The 20917-nt window shown below is 39.7% G+C and overlaps 1 protein-coding gene across 2 annotated transcripts in view; it reads right to left on the bottom strand.

Moving 5' to 3' along the window:
* Positions 1–20917, bottom strand: part of KIAA1217 (KIAA1217 ortholog) — a 747790-nt gene that overhangs the window by 465962 nt on the left and 260911 nt on the right. For both annotated transcript variants that reach the window (XM_053225397.1, XM_053225396.1), the window contains exon 3: positions 11381–11530. The gene's annotated coding sequence lies outside the window, so the exon portion shown is untranslated. The remainder of the gene's footprint in view (positions 1–11380; positions 11531–20917) is intronic.

The raw sequence follows: 20917 nt of genomic DNA, 5'->3' as shown, positions 1-20917 counted from the left end.
TTGGAATCATACAGTTTCTTATCTAATATGTTATCATACAAACATTCTTATCTAATATGTTTCCTCCATGTCTCTCCATAGCTTTTGAGCTGATTTCTTCTTAATTGCTCAATAATATTCCATTGTAGAGACATACCACAATTTGCTGATCCATTCACCTACTGAAGAACGTCTTGGTTCCTTCCAATTTTTGACAATTATGAAGAAAAGGATATAAAAATTCATTTGCAGGTTTTTGTGTGGACATAAATCTACAAATTGGGAAAATACTTAGAAGTGTGTCTGCTAGATCACATCATAAGCCTATGTGTAGCTTTGTAAGGAATTACAAAACTGCCTCCAAAAGTGGGTGTACCATTCATGATCCCTCCAGCAACAGATAAGAGTTATTGTTGCTCCACATCCTTGCCATCCTTTGATATTGTCAGTATTTTTAGTTTTAACCATTCCACTAGGTGTGTACTGGTATCTTATTATTGTTTCAATCTGTAATCCCCTAACGTCATTTTCAAATGACGTTGAAAATCCTTTCATGTGTTTATTTGCCATCTATGTATCTTCTTCGGTGAGATGCATGTTCAGATCTTTTGTTCACTTTTTAATTGGGTTGTTTGTTTTCTTACTGTTAAGTTTTAAGTGTTCTTTGTATATTTTGGATGCAAATCTTTGATCACATATGTGTTGTGTAAATATTTTCTCCCAGCGTGTGGCTTGTCTTCTCATTATCTTGACTGTCTTTCACTGAGCAGAAGTTTTTAATTTTAATGAAGTACAAATTATGATTTTTTTCTTCATGGACCATGCTTTTAGTACTACATCTTTAAAAAAATTTTTTTAATGTTTATTTATTTTTGAGAGAGACAGACAGACAGACAGAGCATGAGCAGGGGAGGGGCAGAGAGAGAAGGAGACACAGAATCCAAAGCAGGCTCCAGGCTCTGAGCTGTCAGCACAGAGCCTGACGTGGGGCTTGAACTCACAGACCACAAGATCATGACCTGGGCCGAAGTCGGATGCTCAACTGACTGAGCCACCCAGGTGCCCCTGTACTACATCTTAAATGATTTAAATATTTTAAGATTTAATCTTAAGTAATTAAAATATTTTCTCCTATGTTATCTTTTAGAAGTTTTATAGTTTGGGTTTTAGATTTAGGATACTGATCCATTTTGAGTTAATATTTATAAAAGGTGTGAGGTTAGTGTCTAGATTCATTTTTTGGCATATGGATGTCCAGATGCTGAAGAGATTATTTTTTGCCCATTGAATTGCCTTTGTTCCTTTCTCAAAGATCAGATGACTATTGGGGTCTATTTCTGGGCTACTCATTCTGTTCCTTTGGTCTATTTTTCTGTTCTTTCACCAATGCCACATTGTCTCGATTACTGAAGTTTTATAGTAAGTCATAAAGATGGGTAGTATCAGTCTTCCAATGTGTTCTTCTCCTTCAGTATTATATTGACTCTGCTTCGTCTTTGGCCTTTTTGTGTAAACTTTAGAATCAGTTTGTTGATATCCATAAGACAACTTACTGGGATTTTGATTGGGATCACACTGAATCTACAGATCACGTTCAAGAGAACTGACATCTTAACAGTATCGAATCTTCATATCCATGAATATGGAACCTCATTTCCTCTATTTGGATCTTTGATTTCTTTCAGGAGAGGTTCCTCATATAGATCCTGTACAAACTTTGTTAGACTACACCTAAGTATTCCAATTTTTTGATGCTAATGTAAATGGTGTTGTGTTCTTAATTACAAATGCCAATTGATCGTTGCTGGTATATAAAGAAGCAACTCACTTTTTTATATTAATCTTGTATCCTGTAACCTTGCTGTAATTACTTATTAGTTCCAACAATTCTTTGCTGCTTCTTTGGGATTTTTTACATAAATAATTGTTTCTTCTAAAAACAATTTCTATATTTGTACTGAGATTATATCTTAATGTTGCCATCTGTGTGGAGTTGGAGGAAATATATTAGGAAAGATTTTTACACTGTAGTAAAAGACTCTTTATTTCATCAATTACAAAATACCCATTATTTCTTTTAATAAACATTTGTTGGTCAAGCCTATATACTAGTGGCAGTTGAGAATTCAAGAAAACAAAGTCATAGTTCTTGATGATATTAGTAATTATATTAAACATCTCCTCATGACTCATGTGTTTTAAATGCTACCACTCTCAGTGCTTTATATATTTTATCACGTTTATCCTCATAAGCAACATATGAGACATGTACTTTAGCTATCATGCTTATTTTTAAATGACAAAACTGGGGTACAAAAAGGTTAAATAATTAGATAACATAAAGACTAGTAAGTAATGAAAGCAAGATTTGAAGCCTTGCGATCTGACTGCAGAGCCCATGTCCATACTATATGACATGATACTATGTAACGTCACACTATGCTATCACAGAGAGGAAGTTTAGAGTCTAATAAGAAGATAACAGATACAATACATAGAACGAAAGAATAAAGACTATGAAGAAATATTTGCTAAATCTCACTACAACAGCATGGATAATAGGATCACTGTAGGGTGTGGTCAGATGGTCAGGGTAGCTTCTGAAAGACTTGGAACTTAAGTTGTCCTTAAGACTGACCTCGACCATGTGTGCGGAGGCACATAGTTTCTGATGTCACATTATGCGTTTTTGCTTTTTTAATAAATTGCTAACCCCTTTTAATGGCATGCTAAGAAATAAACTGAGCATACTGGAAAGTTTAAACCTTTTTATCTCTGAAGAATCAAGAAAGCATATCCTGTTTCTTTTCCCCACGTAAACAGGAAGACAACACTTCTCAGAACACCTTGCAGTTACATCGTGACCTTGGGACTATATTCTGGTCTAAAGGATGTGAGTGGGACTTACGTTGTAATTTCTATACCTGGCCGTAAACCTCCCAAATACTTATACAAATTCTTTTCCTTCCAAGAAGATTGTGACACTACAAGATGAAAGAAACTACTTAAAAGAGAGCCTCCAAAAGAGCCACCTGACTGTTATGTAACTACGACAACAGAAATAAACGTATGATTGTTTTAAGCTGCCTACATGTAGGGGTTGCTTGTTACAGCAGTTAGTTTTAATTACCCTGACTAATGAAACACATGAATGCTGATCAGCAAAGTTATCACACAGTCCTTTATAGGAAGTGTCTTGGATGATTCAGGAAAGTGTCTCTGTAGCCCTCAAAATTTCCTTTTGCCTCATTGTTTCCTATCTTTTTCTTTGTTGGTTCTGGGGATTTTCGAGAGTGACGCTGACTGTATGCAAGTCAAAAGAAAAAACTTGGTTTAAGGCTACTTTGATAATCATATACTATTTTAGGGTTAATATGTACTATAACAGAAGCATTATTATAACCGTTAATACCCATTGGACAATTTGTATTAATTTTTGCTTAACTTTCAAAAAATATAAGATGGGCATGACCATTACTCTTCAGCAGCAGTTCAATGTGGTTTTAACACCGCTATAAAAAAAACTCTTAGTACTCAAAATGATTTTCAAACTTCTGGAAAAAAAAAACATAGTACATTTTTCATGTGTGAAGATATAACTTGGCCATATTTCATCAGCACTGATTTTTGCAAAGTTTTGAGAATCTTTCCTGAAATACTAAAAACTACTTTTCTATCAGACTTGAGATTTGTTGCTGAAGCTCATGAGTTAGATGCTGCATTGATCTAATAGACCATTAAGTGGCAAAATAGTACAATTTATCATGCCCACATGGGATTGTGGGACATTCTCTCTACTGCTTTGGGTCCCTGTATATATTTTCTCATTTTTTTACATAACAGGCTGATGATAGAGGAGTTCTCATTTCAGTCTTTTGTTTCCAACCAGCAAATGCATGTAAACAAGCAATTATTTTTGAAGTAGTGTACTTTCTCCTATGCTGCTTAAAGCAATGATTTGTTTATTTCAAACTGTAAACTCTATGTTCTGCCTATAAAACAAATTTCCTTTTGCATGAATATGAGGACACATAGTCTCTCTAAGTTAGCTAGTAAAAATCTCTCTCTTGCCATAGTGTATTAAATAGGTTATTAAATTCCATTTACTTACGTGCATGCAAGTGCCTCTGGCTTAAAAAACAAAACAAAAAACAAAACAAAAAAAAAACATTTCTACAGATGCTATTTATCCAAAATCAAAGTTGTCTCTTCTGGGTGGCCATGAAACAAAGAATCAAAGAGTCGTGACCCTTATGTAAGGAAGGAAAAACAAATACACAAAACTCAATTTACATAAAAATGATGTCATTAAGCTCCACAGGATGTGGTGGTATCTCATCTACTGCCTCTCAAAAAATATATACAACAAATAGCATTTTAGGCACATTAACCTGCCTGTTTTATACTTAAGTGGGAGAAGTGGGTTGAATCCTCTCAGACAGGGACACATCCAAGGGTTAACAGCATTATCTTGGGGCTGACTCTCTACTTCACTATGAGCACACTCATGTTCTTTTCTAGCTTCGGATTTCTTTCTTCAGCCTCTTCCTCAACTCCTACTTCCCTCCCCTTAGGGTAACCCTTGCCATACCTATGACCAAATTTCCCTCCTCTCCCTACACACCAGTACAAGCTTCCCTGTCTTTGTCCTATGTGTAAAACTCACCGGATCCTCATCCGGTCTATGTAACTCCTGAACTTATCTGAAACCTCATCCTGAACATCACAGGACCTTGCTGAGGTGACTGTGGAGATGAGATGAGAAGTGGACGCTATCTACAAACAACAGAGCCACTCAAGTAAGCCGGTGGTATAGAGCTTTCAGTCAAATACAACCAATTCTCATTATTTACAGTAGGTTCAGTCTATAAGACCCACGGGAACACTGAATTAGCATGTACTGAACCACTGCTCCTAGGAGAAATACAAGGTACAGTTTATGAGAGCCTCCTGTCACATTTTCATCAACTGATCAGTATAAAACCTTGTTTTATGTATCTTTGTTTAAGGATACCTCCTTTTATATATGTTGTTGATTCATTAACATGGAACACACGGCCAACAGTGCTATAACTCATGCCAGAATGAAGGTTATCTAACGCCCATATTTTCTCTACAAGGCACATCACATCAAAGTTCTTGTGCTTTGTAACATTACAGAGCACTCTGCCTATGCTTCGGGCCATTTTAAACAGTGAAACCACCAACAAATAGCACAAAATTGAGAAAAATGTGGCACTAAACAGACCGTGAAAAGGACACTTGTATGAACTGAAACAAGGAGGCACAGTATTGCCTTGTTTGACCTCAGATGCCAACACGCACTTGGGGTAACTCAGATTTTTTGCCACTCTGTGCTTTCTGTGAATGGACCACAAAAACACTCTTAAGCATTGACGTTGAGATTACAAATAAATATTAGTGAGTTAGAGAATGGGCAAATACAGACTCCATGAAGATCCACTGTATTTAAATCATAAAAATGTTAGGGGCCAGAATGTTATCAGTGACCCCAGAAAAGGCTCCATTTTTAAAAGGTACATTTTTGGGGTGCCTGGGTGGCTCAGTCAGTCAATTAAGTGTCCGACTCTTGTATTTGGCTCAGGTCATGATCTCACGGTTCGTGTGATCGAGCCCAGCAATGGGCTCTGTACTGACAGCGCTGAGCCTGCTTGGGATTCTCTCTGTCTCTCTGCCCTCCCTTGCTTACGTGTGCGCACATGCATGCGATCTCTCTCTCAAAACAAATACATTTTAAATAAACAAAATCATAAATAATAAAAGGTGCATATTCTACTGACCAAGGCATGTGGAAATCAGTGACGGCTTCATCTAACCAGTTTAAATTTTTGTTAAAACCGCATTTTAAAAGCCTTGCATTCTCTTTGTCTCTATAGAGTGCTTCTAAATTATAGTTCGTCATAATGGGCGTTACCATCCAACTTCCTCTGAAATCTGACCTTTCTTTAAATCCCAGGCCTGCAGAGTTCTAGCAACTAAACATAGAGTTCACTATTGTCTTTAGGGAAATCCCTCATTCAGAGGCACAAGGGAGACTTTTTCCCACTAATCCTGAAAGAAGAGACAACTATCTTACCATCCAACACCTTGGTTTTCTGTGACCCGGTTTTCTTGTGGATTTCTCTTCATCCTGATAGATTTATGCAAAATGACATTCTTTGAACTTTTTTCTTGGCTGAGTCTTAGAGGGTCAAGGAAAGCACAGGATTGGTGTCTGTGGTGAGCATGGGCACGGAGAAAGAAGTCTTGTGCTGGAGAATTTCTGGAGGTGTGAGCTGGGGTTTCAAATTGTGAAGTTGGATGTGGAGCCAAAATCCTGGGTTTACCTGGATTGGTTTTCTCTTTAGGATTTACATTGTGACCCATTTCAATGGGAGTTTAAAACCATGTTTCAAAGTCCCTTTTAATGACGAATCCTGGAATATTCTCAGAAAGTCAACATGATCTTTTTCACAAGGACTCAGAAAAACTACCACCAACACTACCTGTCTGCAGAAACACCTTAGATCTGCTTTAGATTGCAAAATGAAAATACATTTTCAAAGTGTTTTTCAAGTTGCCTTTAGGTTTTGTTCAATGTAGAAATGTTTTCTGTTTTCTTTACTTTTTTTGGTCAAATGAAATGCCACCGTCAATTCTTTATGAAGATAGAATCATGCCGTCAGATACTCGGGGAAAGAAAACCCACATGAAATGTTTACCCAGATGTTAGGGGAGCAATGCTGGTTTAGAAAAGTCTTTGTTCTGCGGCTAAGGCTGCCATGGTTCTCCCATCACATAAATTTTTGCTTATACGGTTTAATGAATAAGAACACGCTGACCAACAATGCACGAGAACAACGGAATACCAAGTGAAGAACAAAACTGCTTCAGTGAGAGGTGAAGAAGGGCAAAGGATCGTGAAATGAGCTTAAAAATGTCTTAAGTCAGAGCACTAAGTTGAGAGTTTCATTTTCCTTGTAATTGATTTCTTTTGCTTCAAGAGAAGTCCACAACCAGTCTGAATCTCGTTTCTACCATGTTAACATGGAATCTCGTTTCTACCATGTCAACTTGTCACAGTCTTCCACCTCAGGATGTTTAGTGGCTCAGGGGCATGCTTGATGAAGACAACTGCCTAGAAGAAAATGCCTTTCCAATGTCTGGAGGCCCCATGTGTAATGCTGCTAAGAGGTTTTATGATTCACCTCTGCCTGGCTTACTAGCTGTGTGACCTTGGCCAAGTGACTTAGCCTTCTAAGGTTGTCTCCTCAACTGCAGATTGGAATTTATTGCTGGTTTATTACCACATTTAATTGTTACTAGATCTTAATAAGAGAATGGATTTATAGCCTTTGAGTGCCTTGCATTCAAGAAGTACTCACTATTGATATATTATTTCTGCACCATAATCCCATCTTTTGGTCATTCTGCACTTCCTGTGCCTTCCCCCATAGACAATGGCCAGCTGGAGCCCACATCCCAGAGAAGGAGTGTTTGGGATGACAGATGCCTCAGGAGCAAGAGAACTTGTCCAGGGCCAGAAAAGCCGCCAGGAACCAGAGGGGAAAAGAAGTTAGCAAAATGCAAAGTGTCTTTATTACAACTCCTCTGATTTTAAGGTTTCCATTTCTTTTCAGCAAATGTGTTTTCTTCCTCTCATGGAACTAAGAACATATGTGCTGCCTGGCAGCTGATTTCTGCAACTCTTAAAGTCAGGGTTGGAGAAGGATGACTCACAATTTCTTACACTGCACGTGTGAAATCCTTCAAAAAAATATGGATGGAGGAAGAGAGCCACAGGATTTTGGATGATACTCTCAATTGCTTTTCAATTAAACTAGCAAAAAAGAATTGATTGATTGATTGCTCCTATTTCTGACCTTTTTTTAAGCTACTAGTATTTAAATTTTTTTTAACTTTTTTGTTTATTTTTGAGAGAGAGAGACAGAGACAGAGAGAGACAGTGACAGAGTACAAGCAGGGAAGGGGCAGAGAGAGAGGGAGACACAGAACCCGAAGCAGGCTCCAGGCTCTGAGCTGGCAGCACAGGGCCTGACACGGGGCTCAAACACATGAACCATGAGATCATGACCTGAGCCAAAGTCAGACAACTAACTGAGCCACCCAGGCCCACCTAAACTACTAGTATTTAAAGCAGCATAAAGAGATGGGTTGAACAAAAGGTAATATCACTGAGAAGAACAGAAAAAAAGGTACCATTTGTAAAGCATTGCAGTTTTCCAGTCATCTTATTTATTTGGTCTTATGGCATCCTTGTGATGCAGGTTTTATCAGTGACAAGGGACAAGTCTCCCAGGGATTACAAAGCTACTGAGACTTTAGCCACTAGAATTTTATTGACTCTAGGCATAGAGTTCTTTGCACTATATCACATGCTTTTTTTTTTTTCAAGATTCACACAGTTCAGCTTTGATTAAAATTAAACTAACATAAAGTAGAACATGATACCTGTTAAAATAATACATTTGAGGAAATGGTCTTCAGTTATCACTGTAACTGATCAGGCATGTGACAGACCCTTTACAAGATATACAGTCCCTAACTTCCATGCAGAAAACGCCAGATCAAATGGTGCAGTATGGTGGACGGGGTATCAGTGATCAAGCCCGACGACCTATGGACAACACTCTGACAGAGCACTTAACACAGAGAGACTCATTCAGTGCCTTGAGTTTTCTTTCAAAGAAAGTATTTTTCACATCGTATACAAGTTAAACAAGAAGTCCAACAAGGGTCCTTTATTGCCCTTGAAGTAGGCAACAGACCTGACAAATATCTCCTTTAGGCAATTTCTTCATCACACATTCTAGGGAATGCTCCCAGCAGGAGGCACGTGTACGGTCCGTGGCAGTTCTAGAAGCCCAAGGAGGGCTGTGTAGAGAAGGGAAATAAGGCACACAGCAAAGCAGGACTTGGAGGTGATCTATCCTGGCCCGAAGAGCTGCCATCACAGATCGACACGGCGGCTTTTCGTGAGCAGAACTCCTAGGCTTGGAAAACAGAACTCCCAATGACTCCTGCAACAGAGGCCAGGGGAGGCGTTCGGAGCCAGATGCGCTAACTAGTCTACGTTTCTGCTTCATTCCAGAGTCAGTTCAAATCCTGGATTCACCCCTTAATGACTGCATGACTTTGAGCAAAGCGCTTAAACTTTGCGTAGTCCCGTTTCCCTGTGTGTAAGTGGAGCTAACAACACCTCCCTGTGCGAGCTTGGGAAGATGAAAAGATACGGCATATGCAGCACAGCACGCGGCACATAGTAGACACAGAATAAGTAGTAGTTATTATTCTGTACCATTGTGATTATCCGCAACCCCGGGATTTCTGGCATCACCAAAGCTATAATTTAAAACACATGTATTCCTCACATGCTAGCAAACTAGTTCAAAGCCTGTTTTTCAAATACATTATCTAGTTTGGGCTTAAAAAAAAATCCACGTACATGTTCTGCACCGCTTATCAAAGGCTCTCCATAATGCTTACCCAAGGGTAAGTCAATTACACAGGATAATGTTCTGCCTTCTATTATTCTTCTTGAACTACATTCCATGCGGCAATGGGTCAATTTCTTTACTTCCTCTTTCCTCCTACCACATACCATACCCTATAAAGATGCCACTTAAGTTTTAGCCCTCTTTTGAAAGTGAATTTTCATTTCTCCCTCTCTCTTTTTTACGTTATTTAAAGTTGTTGCAAGGTCTTTTAGTGTCCTCCAACCCCAATCCATGCAACAAAATAGTAATGGGAGAAAATTATTAGTGCTTTAGCCAGAGTCCTCCTGCTGAGCACAATGACTTTGTAATGAACTCTGCCTCCATAAACGGTGACTCTTTGATCTCTGGCTGCTTGTACAACTGTAAAGAGAAAGGCATTCCAGTCCAAACCACACAAAGAGAGAGGAACACAGGTTATTTATGGGAGCCCACTGACTCTAAGTTTAGCCTGGCTCTTTCAAGATTCAAGTACACACATCATTTTGACTGCCAGATCTGCTCCCTCCCTTTATGGTGTCTGATGGGACTGTAGTTTAGGAATGTCTGATCTCTGGCTTCTCTCTGGGGTGAGAAAGGTAGCTGGCTTGGCAGTGAGACAGACACAACAGTATTTATAGAGACAGTAGAAAATCGAATCCATATGCCTCCAAGGGGAAATCAGAGTAAATCACCAGGAGCTAAGAGGACTTCTGAATTCCCTTTCTCAGGCCATTTCAGTTTCCGGACAAGAAAAAGCAGGACCTCGCTGCCCCAAATCCAGCATCCACATGCCCTCTTTTATCCGACAGTGTTCCACCAACACTCGCTTTACAGAAAGAAAAGAAATGCTCTCTTTGGTTCCTCGAATTCAGAGGCTATTTTGCAAGTCTGACTCTTGCATTACTGAGCGAACTTTCTGTGGTGGGGTTGGTACAAAGATGGGAGCCATGAATTCCCAATTGTGGAGTCACTGAAGCTAAGTTCGGTGACTTCTTGTCAGTGATTCTCAGATCATGATGTTCTTAGGTGCTTTGCAACATGGCTGAGTATTGATTCACACTGCTCAATAAAGCAAAACTCAAGTTGAACAAAGACTGTACTGCGATAGGATAGATGTGTTCTCTTTCCTAACTCCCTCTGATCAAATATCAAAATTTCACAATATGGTGTCCGAATGGGGAAGGCTGGATGAAAACCCCGTAATGGGAGAAAACCCAAAATGGAAATTGCTTTTATTAGTGTAAAATATTGACCTAATGAATTTGGGCCAAATAAACATAGCCAAATCCGGGAGTCCGTTTGCTCGTCTCATTCACTCATCCCAAACCCTCAAGTCTACCTACCTATACGAGGCTATTTTGGGCAAAGCAAAAGAACCTCAATGAAATTGGCAAATTTACTTTGCTACTTTTGTGGGAGCCTGACTCTGAACAAAATCAGATTATTGGGTTGGCCTAAAAGGGCCTTATTTTTTATTCATTCTATTCAGTCCATAGACAAAGTCATTAGAGACCTACAAAGGTCCACATACCATTTGCCACAAGTTCACGTTCTTTCAACATTCTCTTATTCTTTAGTCGTTATGCTGGCTTTAGGCCAGAGTCTGAATGCAAAGACGGGTATATGGGTGAATATAAAACATGCCTTGAAAAGTATTACATACATGGATGGCACTGACTGCAAGCCCAGAGAAAGGACAGCTTGAAGAAGAAAACTGGTGCACATCAGAGTAAATACATATTGGAGGAAGACCAGAAGGTTCAACTCAGACATTTTGTTCCACTGGGCTCTGGGAGGAACTAATCAAAAAGCCAAGTTTTACAGATAGACCTTTAGCTCATAATTCATTCACTGTTAAGATGATGAATGTTTATCTTAGGACTTCATAAAAAGAAAGACCTTACCTAAAAAGAAAACGAAGAGAAGTCCTCCACAGATAAGTAATGCAGTCCTTTGGGGGCAACACCCAGGGGCTCTGGTTGGGGCTCAAACTGTCTCTGAGACACAGCATACACAGTGCGATCAGTACAAAGTTAGGACCTCAGTTTCTCCACCTGAAAAATACAAATAATAATGTCACCGTTTCCACCAAGTAACTGCTGAGTAACTAAAAATTCATGCTGATTAAAAAAACAAGGAAGAACAAAAAATAAAATGCATATACGCCTGTAGCACAGAATGCCTTGTAATCACACATACAAGGTACAAGGCCTTTACAAGATACCCCAAATTAGAGGTTTCGACTTCTAGTTTTCCACAAAACATTAGTTGCGCACTACAAAGGAAGGTAAACATGTGAAGCTAAATTAGCCGTGAAAATAAAAGCAAGTTAACGGGGCACCTGGGTGGCTCAGTCTTGAGAATTTGACTTCAGTTCAGGTCATGATCTCACGGTTCTTGGGTTCGAGCCCTGCATCAGGCTCTCTGCTCTCAGCACAGAGCCTGCTTTAGATCCTCTATCCCCCTCTCTCTTTGCCCCTCTCCAGCTTGTGCTCACTCTCTCCCAAAAATAAATAAGCATTAAAAAAAATAAGAGCAAGTTTGTGTAGTTGAGGGTGGAAGGAAATCAGGGGAGGCCAACTAAGACTTGAAGAGCCTGAATGAAAGGCTGAATGATCTCTGATTCGCCTCTTTGCTCCTTTTGCTGGGGAGTGGTGGTCAGGCACCATTGCTGTATCCTCGTAAGAGCCTGCTATGCTGACATGCTTGGGTTCCACTAGCCCTGCTGTGCCCAGAGGGAAATAACCATGGCACTGTGGGAAGACAGGGGTGGGGGGTATGCTCTACTAAAGAAGATGAGCTGCTCTACATACAGATTTTGAAATCATGGGCAAGGCCAAGAGGGACCTCTTCTGTGAAGGACTATCCCAGGATCCCTGAGGAGCCCCAGAAAATTGAACTTGACATTGTAATCTTCCCCTACAGTCAGCAGATTCCTACACTTCCGGAAGCTGTGGTGAGTTTAGTTGATATCTGTGAAATGAGTGCACACAGGGTAGTACAGCCCTTTAGAACATTTCCCCAAATGGAAATCTGTTTATATCAACCCTTATTAAAATCCAGAGAAACACATTTCTAAATGGAAAAAAAAATCATGGATGAAACTATGAAAAAGTCATTGAACACAATTAAAATGTATCACAAACACATTGAGTCTTGATACTAAAATAGCCATGTTATTAAAATTTGAACTATGCCACAATTAAAATATATCACAAACATTTTTGAATTGTGACCCTGAAATAGCCACGTTAGTAAGTTTTTAAAACACTGGCTATGTTCACACTACTTAGATTCTTTCTTGTATTGAGTTCAAATAGTTATAAATGCTATTATGGAGAACAGTCTTCCAACTTGGCTGATCTTCATTCCAGGTTCTCATGATGGTTCTATTACTGCTTTATCATGAGACTTTATGAACATTCTTACTTAGTCTGGGTTCTTCCTTTTAATACTTGCTCGACTCACCACACTAAGCTCCATTAGCCACTGGATGACAAAAATTATGAAATCCCAAGAACTGAAAATCACTATGCCAACTACCTTTAATAAGGAATCCTACTAAGCCCACTAGTATCACTATTAATCCTGATGACAACTCTCAGAGACAGGCAGAATGGATCCCCCATTATTCACAAGGAATGAGAGTCTCTACATTAAAAATTATATTCTTATCAAACAACAGACCCAGGATGTGAACTCAGGTCAGTCTGACTTCAAAATCTAAGATCTTGGGGTGCCTAGGTGGCTCAGTCAGTTAGGCCTCTGACTCTTGATTTTGGTTTGGGTCATGATCTCGTGGTTATGAGCTCAAGCCCCGCATCAGGCTCTGCTCTGGGCACGAAGCCTGCTTAAGATTCTCTCTTCCCCTCTCCCTCTTCCCCTCCCTCACTCGCATGTGCACTCTGTCTCTTTCTCTCTCTCTCTCTCAAAAAAAAAAAAATCCAAGATCCTTCCACTTGCATAAACCACAGGCCAGGCCAAGGAGTGATTATTTTACTAAATAAATTTTTTTAACATAGCTATTTAATTGCTTCATTATAATAAAGACGAGTACTAGTTTATTCTAAGAGCCATGCACTGCTCCCCACATATCAGCTCATGTGATCAACATGACAACCCTATAAGCTAGGCATTATTAGCCCCATTTCATAGATGAGCACGCTGGCGCTCACAGAGGAAAAGTTCTCCAGGGTCAAATGTGGTGAATTCAGACTAACCGGAGTAGGTGATTAAAAAGTGTATTATAGTTTGCTTTCAAATAGGTATAGTTTTATTACTTTTACCCAAAGTAACTTCCATTACACAACTACATATGGCCGAGTAGAAGCCCTTAATGGATTTTCTTATAATGAATGAATAAGAACATTGGCAACCATTTGGTTGTAAAGGGCAAATGAGTGCACTGAAGGTACCTGGTGTTACTTGAAAAATCTCATCCTCAAATAAAATTAAAAAGGCCCTGAAATATTTTGAATATTCATACCAAACTAGTAAGATTTTGTAAAAGAGGCTTTAGTTAAGTAAATATTAACTTCAAACCAGCTGACCTTCTACTGCTTCGAAGTTTAAAGACTTCGAGACAAAACCACTGAGTCTGATCGAGTGAAATTTTGTTGTTTGACTACTGCAAGTTTGTGTTAGTGGCAGAATTATGGAAAACACCTATGACTCAGAGGGACATGTTAATCACCAGAGTCCTCCTATGCTGTCCTATTTTCATGAGGAAAGCAATTGTGAAACTTGCCTTTTTTTGCAACAGGATTTCTCCCTCTGATCCACTGGCTACAGGTCAAATTTTCTCATTTCAGAAATCCAAACTGGCTGCATAACTAGATACAATAGGAGAGTGTAAGGTGAGATTTCTCCTAAATGTGAAATAATTGATGCTATTCAGAGTTAAAAACAAAACAAAACAAAACAAAAAACATTTGAAGAGTATAAAGGTCAGAGAGACTTACTAATTTAGTTGCTATTAAATACTCATATAAACCCTTTGCTAGTTATTGCTGGTTCCATGGGAAGCATGGGTAATATCTGAAGATAAAAACAATGACACCATCCCATCCAACATGCAGGCTGTATTCCTCAATGCCTGATGCCAACCTCACAAAGGAATACTTTACTGAATTGAACTAAAAAATACTAGAAAATATTACAATATACTAACCACGCTCGCAGCAGTGTTACGAAATCTGCAGTAGCCTTAATAAATTGGTGCAGGGCACGTGGAATTTTTATTAGCCAGAGTTTCTAATACATTTTCCCTCTATAATGAATATGGGAGGGAGGGGTTGGGTGGCAGGGGGAGCTGTCCACAATTCAAGGCCCCTGAGATATTTGGGAAATTCTCTCTACTGTATAGACTTAAAGTTTTATTGAATTAAATCACCAGGGAAAGGACATTTGTTAAACTTTGGAACAAAACAAACAAAAAAGACGACGACTTTGTTAAGGGTAAGTCTTTTTTTTTTTTTTTTTTTTTAATACAAATGAACTTACTCATCATGGTTTGGAGGCAAAGGAGAAAAACCCAAATGGAGGATAAATTTTTTAAAAAGTTGAGAGACAGTTCCTAGGGGTGCAGAGGGGTGGCAGGGATAGGATCCAGAACACTGGCAGAGAGACTTATTTTAGAAAAGAAAATGAAAGCCCCCCTTCCCCCTACTTTCCCCTCTTGGCTTTAGGGAACCATAAATAAAACCAGCCTATGTGCCCAAAGGACAGTCATTCTGGGTGTCTATGGGCATGGCTTTTCCCCCCTTCCCTCTTCCACTAGTCCCTGTATCTCCCATGCAATCAAATTTTCAGGGGGAGGAAGTGAGAGCAGGAAAGAGAAACAGGGCCCCAGAAACAGATTCTCTGGAAGGAAATATGTGGCCACTGATGCTTGAAGACTTTAATTCCCCCCATGAAAGTGCCATAGAAACACTGTCAGACAATTGAGGGCCTGGGCCTGTGTACTCTGTATATCAGGAATTAGATGTAAAATATACATTTGACTTCCAGTGAATAAAATGAATTGTCATGGTAGAGAAAGTTTCACATAGGGAATATTATCCTGAAGCCTTCCAGCTTGAGCCTCTCCCTTATAACTACCCACCACAAATTATTTTCATAATAAAAATGAGTTCTGAGAACAAACTAATTACATGGGAGAGCAACTTATACTTCACTGCAGTTTTCACAGTATTTTTTTCATCAAATATGAGTTAGCCAAAGTAATTAGGAAAAATGATTAGCAAAGCTCTTTATTGAAAATGGATCCAAGTCATGTTAAAAAAAAAAAAAAAGCATTTCTTTCTTGAAAATGGCTTTCAACCTACATTTTCCTCCAAGCAATAATCTGTGTTCCCTTCCACAATAGCTTTTTGGGGACATGTGGTAATCTGAGAGAATATAACTCTTCTCCTGAAATAATACCAAGTTCTCCTTTCATGGTAGAACTTTCTGTAAGCTGGTAAAAAATCTTGAAATGTGGGTGCTTCTTCGTAACAGAGCAATGAAAGAACAAAACTGCTGAAATCTGAGTACAAACCATCTATAGAGGTGAGCCTCAGGAATCCTTCTAAATCTGAAAAAGCTTAGACCACTAAGGTGTGCTGTTTTTCAGTTCACAAGGAACACTGAGCTTTCCCAAAATAAAAGTGGGTTTTAAAGGCATTTATTTGCATCTGCTCTTTATACCTTTACATTTCCCAATATTTTGGATGCTTAGGAGTAAGCATGAAGAAAGTCCATCTGGCCGAAATTACATTTTCCCATGTGAGCAACTTCAGGGTCGCTAGACATTCCACGGTGTGAGTTTAAACTGGCATCTCTTTGTTTTTGTGTGTGTTGGGCACTTGGGCCTATAGAAAAATTTGACTATTAAAAAAAATCCATAAAACCAACTAAAAGGAAAGTTAAAACTCATTTTTTAATGTCTTAAATTTTTATTTTATGTGCAAGTTGAGATAAAATTGATTACTATTACTTCCTGTTATTTCATGATTATTTTATTATTTAGATCTTCCTTAAAAATGCAGCTTCTAAACACTCTGGCATGGCCATTAGCATTTCAGGTGAACCTGCAGATTTTTTCCCTCCACCTTTCCTTTTTTTTTTTAAAGTTTATTTATTTGAGAGAGACAGGAGACAGAGTGCACAAGTGGGAGACACAGAATACGAAACAGGCTCCAGGATCCAAGCTGTCAGCACAGAGCCCAACATGGGGCTCGAACTCACGAGCTGTGAGATCATGACCTGAGCCAAAGTCGGATGCTTAACGGACTGAGCCACCCAGGCATCCCTCTTCCACCTTTCCTTTAACAAACTACTGTGTGGCTATTTTGTGTCAGGCACTGTGCCAGTTGTTGGGTTCACAATAAAAAAGAGAATTATCTGCGTCCTACATAATAAAGCCACTTTGTTCTCCAAACCCTATACCTTCCCGTCACCCTAAGGCAAGAAGGGGGTATAAACAAAATGATAATAATTTGTCTTTGGCATTCCTTGTTTCCTGAAGAACATAAAGATAAGATGCTTTCTGAACGTCTTTGAACGGATTGTGTCTGCTTCACATAAAGGCAAGAAGGGCTGGGTGACCTTCTGGACTCATTCAAAGGTGGAGGTGAGCAAAAGAATGAGGTCAAGGGGCTCCTTCTCTGTGAAACAGGACACATGCCCCTATGCTGAGGGTTCACATCAGTGTTGCAATACCAGTTGAATTTGCAAAATATATTTTCATCATTTGTGACATTCATCACAGCATCCCATTGAGATGGGCCTTTTTATTACTTCCATTTTACTCCAGAGAAATAAGAAACAAGAGGTTAAATGACTTTCCCAAAGTCAATAATAGACCTGGGACAGGATTAAGAGTTTATAAATCCCTAACCTGTGCTAAGCGCACTCAACCATACACTTAACCTTGCCAAAAAATAAGGGCTCAATTTTGCTGTTTAACTAATTAGAATTAAGACACATTAGGCAAGAACATAGCACCTGGTTCATGGAGCAATGACATGATTTTATTGCTGGTTCAATCTAAAAGCTCAATGTTCTTCCAAACTCTTCAGTGCTTTTATGAGACAGTTCCTGGATTATCAACTCAACTGGTGTCTATTCCCATGCATCATATATTTGCAAAACTTCCTAAGAAAACATTTCTTGGGAAATAATGAAAACTGTAAGAAAAAGGCAAAACGCTCTCTTAATAACGAGGAAGCTGTTTGCCCTAATTTGGTTATAATATACAACATATATTTGGCACTTGACGGGTATTACCCCCAAATCTGAGATTATGAACATGACAGGTTCCCTAAACTGTAATGGTCCTGGAAATGACCCTATTGTTTCTTCTTTCCATTTTCCAAACTGACCAGTTATTCCCTAAAAGCAAACAGAGTGCTAGGAAACTGGCCCTTCTGTTACTTTGGCTGACCCCCTGGGGGACCATAAGCTCTTGAGGGCAAGAGCTATGTCATTCCCAGGGCCAGAGCTGAACTCATCTGAATATGAAGCTGTCTTGGTATATCATGGTATCCTTGTATATTACTACATTTTAATAACATGGACTGAAGGCAAAGTTTTACAAGACACAGGAAAGCAAGTTTTCTCTTTTACAGCGTAGGGCGGGGAATCACATAATTTGAAATAATGCATTCCTATTTCAGATGGTGAAACCAGTGAAAAATGGCCATTTCAGATGAGAAAATGAATGGCGACATACTCCCAGTAAAATTGAATTTGGTATTGGTTTTAAGGGAAAAATCCAACCTACTCTTAATGATGCTGTCAGATTTACTAAACATTTCCACAACTTTAAAGTTTAAATGCCACCTAAGGGCTTTCGTGAAGCTCCTGTACAGGGACAGAAAAGGTTGTGTGGTTTGGATTCGACTTTGGTCAAGACTGAAATAATGAGTAGTGGACATACTGCCCCCTGGTGGTGTCATGCTCAACTATGAAACTTCATCAATCTTGGCGTGAAAGATTGGCTTTTCCTTTGGCTTCTGTAGCAACACCTTCAAGAGAGGCTTCTGAGATTAGTCTTAGAAAAGAATTTAGTCTCAGGCACCAACTCAGCTTTCATATACTGCCTCTGTTCCATTCTCCGAAGCTTTCTCTGAGTAGCAGGGAGGAAGGCAAACTAACCATGAGGGGAATATTGGGAGTCCAGTGTAGAACCAGCGACCCTGAGAACCCATGTGTGAGGTGGTGTTGGGAAGCGGGACTGTCCTAGATCTAAAAATCAGCACAGATGAACCTCCGTATCATCAGCCATCCCTGAGCCCCCATTCCTCAGACTCCTATCCCGGGTATGAAATGGCAGCAGAAAGTCCACTGAGGTCATGTGTAGTTTCAGTAGTCATGAACTTGTGGTTTGGAAATCAAAAAAAAAAAAAAAAAAGGTTTTAAAGGTAAATGGTTTTTCTAGGCTAGGTTGGGTTAAGGACGCAACGTACTTATTACCAGGTTAGTTCAAAGGGAATTGGTTATATCACTCACATCGCTTTTTCCCTCTAAGTATCCCCAGGTCTGATCACAAGCTGGGACAGTTGTCGAACTCCATATGCCTCCATCCGCCAGATGGAGAAAAGCAGGAGGGCTTTGAACCTCAGCACCATTTCTTTGGTCTCCTGAATGCCTAGGAGCCTGGGCTGAGACCCAGGTAAACCCAGAGGACTCTCTTCCATCCAGCATCTCTTTAGAAAAGGCTGCCTACACATAGCCAAAGACTTGAACCCTAGACATCTGGAATGGCTGGATAGCTACCTCGTTACCAGAGCCTCACACGGAGCTTCTGAAGATGCTGAGTGTTTCTAGCCAAGATGAGGAGGCTGGGCGAATAGCCCTGAACAAGAAAAGAGAAAAGGTCATAAAGGGAACCCTGAGGTTTGCTATTTCATCAACTAACCCAGGTGGGGCTGAAAACGAAGCTATCAGAGTCCATGGAGAAGAATGGCTGCAAGTGGCTCTGCAGTGACATTCCTGATACCTTTGCCCAGCAGCGTTCACTCCATTGGTCTGGCTGGTTAAATGGGTTTATCCTTCCTTCTTCTCCCCACCCACCGCCCTCTGCACTCCATATGTGTCACTTCTGGAGTTGTAAACTCAGCGGAGGAGGACAACCCCCAAACAGGCTCTTCTGGTCCACCTGAGGGTGCCAACAAGGATGTCCAGCTTAACACTGATAGGGAATGATGGGACCCCATGACACTTCCCATCCTGACATCAAAGGCTACTTCCAGACCATTGGCTGTGATATGGCTAGATAGCTACCCAGCCACCAGAGCCTTACTTGGAGTTCCCGAAGGCGCTGACTGCTTCATTCCCCTCCCTGCCCCCTCTTCATCTGCCTTCATCACTTCTGTTTTTCTCAGGCCTCATTTTGACCTTTAAGAGTTGCTAAGGGGTAGGCAAGGTATGGTGTCTTCTTCTGGTCCACTCACACAAAATACTGATACATGTACTGGAAATTCAAGCCTCATCATTTCTATTTCTTTGCTGTCCTGTCAGATCCATTACATTTTTAGTTTTTTTCCCTTCATAAGCTTTTGCTTTTTGAACATACTTCTGAATATGTATTTGCCCAAACAATTTCCACAATGAAATAACAATAAAGACTTATAAATTCACATGAGGAGCACAACCCAAAGCACTCATCTGTTTCAATGTTATGGCACAGAAAGTATTCTTTTATATTGTTGCAGAGTCAGGAGAGAATTTTACCAGAGGAGTAGCTCATAAAATTGGGTTTTGGGGAAATCAGGCAACTTGGCTTCGTGTCATTATTTTAATGGATCACAAGGCAATTTATCTTCTCCACTTTCCACCATGAATAGGTTATTTCCTAATAGGCTTGTGAAGGGTAGGACTCTTGTACTTAATGAGATAAATATAAAGGGCTTCAGGTTGGTATTCAAGACCCTGTAAAACAGACCTGTCTATTCCTCATGATGAATCCCTGCTCCCCCAACTGATTATTTTCCTTTCTGATCCTAATTTATATGCTGTTTGGTACCAACTTAAAGTGGGTACCCATGCTGTTCCTTCCTGAAAATGCAGTTCCCTGTCTCCCTCATACATCTAGAAGCTGTCCACATTTCCTGGTCCAGCTTCAACTCAGGACAATGTTTGACACCATCCCCTTTGCTGAATCCCAGCTTCTCGTACACGCAGGCATGTGATCTGTCACTTTTGTCACCCATCTATTTATTTCCTAATTAATTAGACTGTAAGTTCCTAAAGGACCTTGCTGGGTACTTTTATATTCTCATGAAGCATTAGGAACCCGGAGCTATGCATATCTTGGATGCTTAGTGACTAGATTGCGGACTACATGAAAAGCAATAGAAGCCAAGGTAAATGGATTGCAGGAAGGTAATTTCTCAGCACAAAACTGAGCTGTATGCGGTTCTAAAAGCTGTTCAGGTAGCCACAGGGTTGCAGGGGCT

Source organism: Acinonyx jubatus, chromosome B4 (genome assembly GCF_027475565.1).
Source record: "Acinonyx jubatus isolate Ajub_Pintada_27869175 chromosome B4, VMU_Ajub_asm_v1.0, whole genome shotgun sequence".
NCBI classification, from domain to species: Eukaryota; Metazoa; Chordata; class Mammalia; order Carnivora; family Felidae; genus Acinonyx; species Acinonyx jubatus.
This window is presented reverse-complemented; position numbering and strand designations above follow the sequence as displayed.